General features: G+C 41.9%; 1 pseudogene; it reads left to right on the top strand.

Moving 5' to 3' along the window:
* The first annotated feature begins 2,048 nt into the window (after positions 1-2,048).
* On the top strand, positions 2,049-2,416 carry LOC117099307 (annotated as a pseudogene).
* The last annotated feature ends 5,617 nt before the right edge of the window (positions 2,417-8,033 follow it).

Genomic DNA, 8,033 nt, shown 5'->3' with positions numbered 1-8,033 from the left:
CGAACATGGTGACTCAGACCTGTAATTCCAGCCCTTTGGGAGGCCAAAGTGGGAGGATCACTTGAGGCCAAGAGTTTGAGACCAGCCTGAATGACACAGTAAGATCCCATCTCTAAAAAAAGCTTTTAGCTGGGCGTGGTGGCTCAAGCCTGTAATCCCAGCACTTTGGGAGGCTCAGGCAGGCAGATCACAAGGTCAGAAGATCAAGACCATCCTGGCTAACACGGTAAAACCCCGTCTCTACTAAAAATACAAAAAAGTTAGCCAGGTATGGTGGCAGGTGCCTGTAGTCCCAGGTACTCGGGAGGCTGAGGCAGGAAAATGGCGTGAACCCAGGAGGCGGAGCTTGCAGTGAGCCGAGATCGCCACTGCACTCCAGCCTGGGCAGCAGAGCAAGACTCCATCTCAAAAAAAAAAAAAAAAAAGTTTTTAAATAACCAAGCATGGTAGTGCCTGCCTATAGTCCTAGCTCCTCAGGAAGCTGAAGCAAGGGGATCACTTGACTCCAGTCTGGGCAACACAGTGAGATCCTGTGTCAAAAAGTAATAATAATAACTGCAATGGATTAAAACACATTGTATATGTTTAAATGCATTAGACCATTATGATTCTAAAATAAATACTCACTGGCTACCTTTGGAAAGTGTTAGGGAATTAAGTTAATATTCCAAAAACTGATGAATCAAAAGAAAGCATCAAGCAATACTTTGCCTCTCCTATACCAACTATACTTGAGGATAAGCAAATAGTTAGTGAGGAATAGTATATTTCTTTACAGATGTATTCCAGTTTATAAATCAGGAAGGAATTACTGAATTATATTATCATCAGTTTTGCAAACTCTGGTAAAATAATGAACACAGAAAATGATCATTAATGGCTCCTAACATCATCAAAAGAGAGATAACCAGATATATGTCTCCTTCTGAAAGTAGATACCACCACTTATACAGAGAAGCTTGTGGATCACTCAGTTTCTAATAGATATGTAGGGGAACAAGAATCTCACTAAATGACAGTTTGAGGATACAAAATCAAGAATGTGAAAAGTTCTACAGGACCAATGACCCGTTTTTCAACTAACAAATTGCAAAAAAAAAAAAAAAAAAAAAAAAAAAGAGCTAGGAAGAAAGAACCTATAAATTAAAAGAGAATTGAGAGACATATCAACCAATTGCAATAGACAAACTTTAATCTTGATTTGAACAATTGTTTAAAAAAAAGATTTCTAGCCTATCTGGGGAATTTGACCACCAATTAGCTGTTTGATGATATTAAGGAATTATTATTAATCTTATGACAATGGTAACATGATTACATTGTCTTAAGAGAGTCCTTACCTTTTAGATACATACTAAAATTATGAATAAAATGATTCAGTGTCCTGGTTTGCTTCAAAATGATCCATCTACAAGTAGTAGCAGGGAGTTAAATAAAACAGGATTTGCCATGAGATGAAAGTTGTTCAACAGGTGATGAGAATATGGGTGTTCTTTACTGTTCTTTTTTCTCCTTTTTGTGTAAAGATAATAAAAGTTTAAAATTCCAGAATAATCACAAATATCCAAATTATCCATCTTCAATTTAAAGGTATCTTATTTCTCTGAATTAAGGCTTGGAAGAAAACACCTGCTTTATAGCTAAATCAAGAAACACCTCCTGTATTAATAGTTCCATGACCAACCATTAGAAAGGAGGGACAATATTATTTTAAAGGATCTTGGCAGAATTTCTTGTAAGAACAGAACTGTCTTTTGTCGAGCAAAAAACCTTGACGAGCCATTTAGGTAGAACAATGGTGGTAGTCTAGAAGAAAACAGTAGAAGAATGAGAAGAATAAATGCCTTTTTATTACTTTAAAAAATGAGAATTGGGACATGCACAGAAAGCTGAGAAGTGAATGGCCTCAGAAGGAAGGAGAGATCTAAGAAAGTACAGACAGTGAGGGAACCCAGCACCCTGGAAGGAAGTCTTTTCCATAAAGAAATTTTCCCCTTGGCACGTGACTAACAGCAACGCCGATGGAGGGGGCAGAGAAGGAGCAAGTGATGCTGCCCACACCCCGGACCTATTCCCTCCACTGGGAGGTCAGTGCAAGCCAAGTTCCTGGTGGGGTCACATTGAGAACATTTGACAGGTTGCACCTCTACGACATGATCAGTCCGGAGTGATGCTGATGGCTCCGCATGGATCTGATCGGCACTAGGTTCTCATCTGTACCAAGTTGGTGAAGCCCTTCCAAGCCCAGGTGGGCTCCCTGTACATCGTCCTCGGGGGGCTGCAGGACCAGCAGCACGGAGGCTCCGTGGTAAAGGCACTGGTGCTGAACTGTGTGGAGGGAATGGACCTGCCCTTGTGAGAACAAGCCAAGAGGGAGCAGAGGCAAGACCAGCGGAAGAGGGACAGCGGCCAGTAGGAAATGCAGCCCAGTAACACCCCCTACCTGCTTTTGAGGCCAAACCCTCCGAAGCCAAGGGAGCGCCCCAGAGCAAAAGCGCTTCCTCAGCGACTGCCTTGTCTGGACCCTGAAAACAGAGGGGCGGCTGGTTAATCCAGCCCCTTCCCCTAATAGGGGTTTGCTCAGAAATGAAAACCCAGAAAACAGGCCCCAAATCCGACACTCCCTGCCCCCGCCCTCCACCCACCAGAGACTGCAGGTGGCCGAGCTCCAGGCTGCTGGGGCTGTGCCTTGTGTGGGGTCATGGAGGGTTTCAGAAGGCCCTGGTGAATAAAGCCCCAGAGGGCATGACCTTGAAAGAAATGTTCAGGACTAGCTATGGCTGTGAGACTATGTAAAACAGGGATGGCTAAAATCCAATTTTGAATTATTTGCTGTGCATAAGGCGCCATGATCCCCCCAACCCTCCATTATTGCCAACCTTCAGCAAAAGCAAGGCACATGCAGCCATATGTGAGTGGTTCTTGGAAAAGAACCAAAGGCAGCTGCTGTTTATGTTGAGCTGATATGGGCAGAAGAAAGAGACAACTGCAAAAGAGGAAATGTGTGGTTAGCAGAAGCAGAAAACTGGAGCAACATATGACTGAGAGAAATGGACACCCCTTAAGAATCCTCAGATATGGATGGAAAGCGTGGTAAGAAGCTTCTAGGTAGACGCTCCAGCCAGTTCATTTGACAATTAAAAAAATATATCAACACATAATGAAGGATGCTTCCCCAAGGCTGGAAGATTTGGAAATAACCAAGAAACGAACACCTGGAGGACAGTTAGAGGACAATGTAGACCACCATGTTCTGAAATCCCATGCTATTAATTTTGAAAAAGACCCAAGAGATCACCCAGAATAGCAGTTGTAAATCTCATCCACAAAGCCCTGCATTTCTCATACGTGACTCAAGGGCTTCCAAACAGCCCCTCGGTTTGGGTCGGTCTTATTCCCTTCACACTGTCGTAACAAAACCCCATAGATTGGGTGACTTAGAAACAACAGACACTTATTTCTCATGCTTCTGGAGGTTGGGAAGTCAAAGATCAAGGCACCAATAGATTTGCTGTTGGGTGAGGGCCCACTTTCTGGTTCATAGATGGCACCTTCTTGCTGTGTCTTGACATGGTAGAAGGGGATCTTCTCCGAGGCCTCTTTTATAATAAGGCTCCAATCCCTTGCATGAGATGCTCTCACGACCTAATCACCTCCCAAAGGCCCCACCTCCTGCTACCACACTGGTAATTAGGTTTTAACACAGGAATTTTGGGCAGACACAAACATTCAGACCACATCAGGCACCTAATCCAATCCTCGCTTCATCCAGAAGAGCTGAATCTATATTACATCTTAAGATGCCACGTCAGATGTTATCTTAAAAAAAATTTTTGCTGCTACAAAGAAGAAAGAAGCAATGATATCATCTAATCTCCTCGCAATACAGAAAGGCAAAGTTGAAGAATGCTAAGTAAGTTGCAACAATCACAGCGGAGTTGATAATAAAAGCCTGTTCTGATTTTTCAGTCTGCTCATTCCTCCTTCTCAGCTTTGAGACTGCCAAAGGTACCAACAGAAAATAGATGTACACTAACAGTTAGAATGGCTTCTGCAGTATTATGGGTTCTCATCAAACAGAAGTCACTATTGTCCAGATATCAGGAGTCTTCTCACTGCTATAACCAGGTAGTAGAAAAAGGCTTGTAGGCCAGAGGAAACTCCTGCCCTCTTTCTGCCTGCTGCAAATATCTATTCTAATACAGGTTCAAGGCTCTGAATAAAGCTCGAGGTTGACAGAAAAGTCCCCAACATTTTCTTAATCTATCCCCCTGACAAGGGCTCCAAGGATGTCTTGTTTCCACTCCATGAGACAGTCTGAACTGCCTTCCCTTACATTCCCACAATTTGTATCTAACAGAGTCAACCACCATCTCTCTACGAAATTGTATCTTCTAAGCCAAAAATTAAATTTTAGGAAAGTTCCAGGCATTATGGAAAGAAAACTGGATTGAGAACCAAAAGACCTGGGTCAACAAGACAGTTCTGCCAAATCGCTGTGTGACCGGAAGTAAGTTGATTGACTGTGGGTTTCAGTTTCTTCATCTGTAAAATGGTTACAATAATACTTACCTCATAGTGTTATTGTATGAGGAGCAAATGAAGTAAATCACTAAAAACAACTACCCCAGGACATGGGAGTCATTCTGTAAACATTGGTTGATTTTTTTCACATTTTAGTTCAACTTCACAAAGAAGTACTACAGTACTTGCTTGGCAGTCTATCTTTGGTACTCAGCTAAAGCGAGGACACTGGCAGCAGCCAAAAGGGCTGTGAAGAGGGATTTCTTGTCTGTGACTGAATTCTGGATGTGTTTCCTAAGATGCTGATGTGTCCACACTAAAAGGCAAATATGTTTGCCAGTTTCCCTCCAGAACATACAATCTGAAGAGAAAAGCAGAGTTGTTATGTGGTCAGAGTTGACTGTCCGCCCAGACCACTCTTCCTCTGCTGGTCTCCTGTGGTCCAGGGAAAATGTTGGCATCACAGAAAATATGTCATTCTGTTAGTTTAAGCCTGGAGAGTGAGTCAGCCATATAGTGCTTCATGAAGCAGGTGAATCCAACTACCTCTAAAGGAAATTAAGCTCTCGTCCTTCCCACAAGATATTTTAGAACAGTAGACCATCAATTTCACATGGCAGCAGCAAATGCATACTCTTATCTTCCCCTTTCACCAGGAACCATTATAGGGCTCTTCCTCAATTGCATATTCCCAATCAGGCCACTTACCTAATTCAAATAACAGATGCAATCCCTAGCAATGAAAAAACTGCCCCATCTTCCTTGTGATCCATGCCCAGTTGTCCAGTTGCCTAGTTTGTAGCTATTCTGTAACCTTACACACAGTCCTCTATCCTGTCGTCAGATGACAGCCACCCTTTCTCATCACAAACTCTACTCTGAATAAACCAAAGGTTTGATTTTCATATATTGGGGTTTTTTTTTTAACTGTTTCATCCAATTTGCAACCATAAAAGCAAACTTAATGTACAAGCACAAGCTCAGGGAAAAAGAAATTTGCACGTAAGTTGAAATACACTTATTATATCAATCAGCAACTGTCACAATAATGCTGAGTAACAAGCCAACCTAGAACTCAGTGACTACAGCATAAGGCTCTGTGATATGCTTTGGATCTGTGTCCCCATCCTGATCTCATGTTCAGTTGTAATCCCCAATGTTAGAGATGGGGCCTGGTGTTAGGCAATTAGATTAGTTTCTAATAGTTTAGCATCATCCCCCTAGTGCTGTTCTCATGACAGAGTTGTCATAAAATCTGGTTGTTTAAAAGTATATAGGCTGGGCGCAGTGGCTCACGCCTGTAATCCCAGCACTTTGGGAGGCCGAGGCAGGTGAATCACAAGGTCAGGTGATCGAGACCATCCTGGCAAACACGGTGAAACCCCGTCTCTACTAAAAATACAAAAATTAGCTGGGTATAGTGGCACACGCCTGTAGTCCCAGCTACTTGGGAGGCTGAGGCAGGAGAATCACTTGAACCCGGGAGACGGAGGTTGCACTGAGCTGAGATTGCACCACTGCACTCCAGTCTGGACAACAGAGCAACACTGAGTCTCAAAATAATTAAATAAATAAATAAATAAATAAATAAAAATAAAATAAAATAAAAAATGTTTTAAAGTGTATAGCATCTCCTCCCTCTCTTTCTCCTGCCCTGGCCATGTGAAGATGTGCCTGCTTCCCTTTCACCTTCTGCCATGATTGTAAGTTTCCTGAGGACTCCCCAGCTATGCCTCCTGTATAGCCTATGGAACCATGACCCAGTAAAATCTCTTTTCTTTATAAGTTACCCAGTCTCGGGTATTTCTTTATAGTAGTATGAGAAAAGACTAATACGCTTTTCCTTAGGCTGCAAGTCAGCTGGAATAACTCTATTCCACAAGTGGTCATTCTGGATCCTTTACTAGAGAGACGGTTGCTCGTATCAAGGGAAGAAGTTGAAGGCTTCCAGAGGTTCCTGTGGAGACATGCGAAGCATCTTAAGGCCTGGAATCAGAACTCACACACTGTCACTTCCTATATATTCCATTAGCCATAGCAAATCACAATGCCAACTCCACATTAGTAGAGTGGAGAAATATAATCCTCCCATAGAGGTAGTGGGGATAAAGAAAGTAAATATTTGCCAAACAATGATCTAACCTACAACACCTGTGTACACATCTAGTTACTCCTTACACACTAAACATTTCCCTGCAACTCAATATTTATGTCTTTCTTGCCAGATATTGCCAGAGTTAGACGTTACATAACACAATACATCTATGGATAGGGAAGCTGGATCTACAACAAAACCTTCATGAGGTCTACCCCTATTGCCTACTCAGCATCAGGTAAGAGAAATGAGATAATAAACAGATATTAGAGCATTAGGTAAGAGATAAGCCTTTCTTCTGGTTCTATGTAGCAGTCACTAGAAATAGATGCATTTATAATAGATGTGTAATTCAAACACACACACATACATAAACCACAGACATTTTTGCAAATTTGGCAGTGCCATGGGGAACCTCCAGCTTGTGGTTTGGCCTTTCATGTGGAGTTTCACTTGAGTATTTGCTTTGGAATTTGATAAACACAGCTATTCACAGGGCTATCATCACATGGTATATTTGCTACCACAGAAACACAGAACGTCTTCTAAAGGAACAGCCCCTATTCATCCTGTAAGCTGAATCCCTGCCATTTCCCAAAGATCCCACAAAATGACTCCACAGGTTCCTACTTCATGGTAATTTAGAATAGGCAGTAATGCATTTGTTTTCCACAAATCCTCTTTTGCCTCTTTCCTCTGGCAGAATTACCTTCATCATGCTTTATTTTAAAACATTAAAAAAAAAATCAAGAAGTAGGGAAAATAGTCTCATTTTAACAATTGAAAAGTGGGAGTGGGCCGGGATGAAGTTCTGGCTAGGGTGGTTTTCTGGACCCTCCTATTTTCCTAACAAGGTCTAGGAAAAAGAATTAACAAGCTGACACAACATTATCTTCAGAACTTCTTCACCTATAATTTAACTTTTTATTGTTATGATGAAAGACAAATCTTTTTATCCCTTCTATGTGTCCAGGATTTAAACTAAGAGAAATTTAGTGGGAGACCTAGTAGAAAATTAAACACCAATCTAAAAGTCCCAGAAGAAGGGACCACACAAAGTAGCAGAGAGTGGCCACCTCTGTAATCAGGCAAATGTGGGTTTGAATCCATACTCGGCTCCTTCCTCTGTCATCAGGCAAAATTGCTTAATGAAACACTGCTTAAGTTACTTATTGCTGCATAACAAACCACCTCAAAACTCAGTAATTTAAAACAACCATCTTACCGTAGTCATGGTTTTGCAGAGTCTAGAATTAGGGCAGTGCACAGCAGGGACAGATTATCTCTGCTCTACAATGTCTGTGGCCTCAAATAGAGTAGTACTGAGAACTGAAAATGACTAGGATGGCTCAACTCTGTTTATACGCTTGGGACCCACATTTTAACTGACAGTCACAGTTTTTTGAGGGGATTG

The sequence above is a fragment of the Trachypithecus francoisi genome, unplaced genomic scaffold (genome assembly GCF_009764315.1).
Source record: "Trachypithecus francoisi isolate TF-2019V2 unplaced genomic scaffold, Tfra_2.0 Lachesis_group16, whole genome shotgun sequence".
In the NCBI taxonomy this organism is placed as follows: domain Eukaryota; kingdom Metazoa; phylum Chordata; class Mammalia; order Primates; family Cercopithecidae; genus Trachypithecus; species Trachypithecus francoisi.
This window is presented reverse-complemented; position numbering and strand designations above follow the sequence as displayed.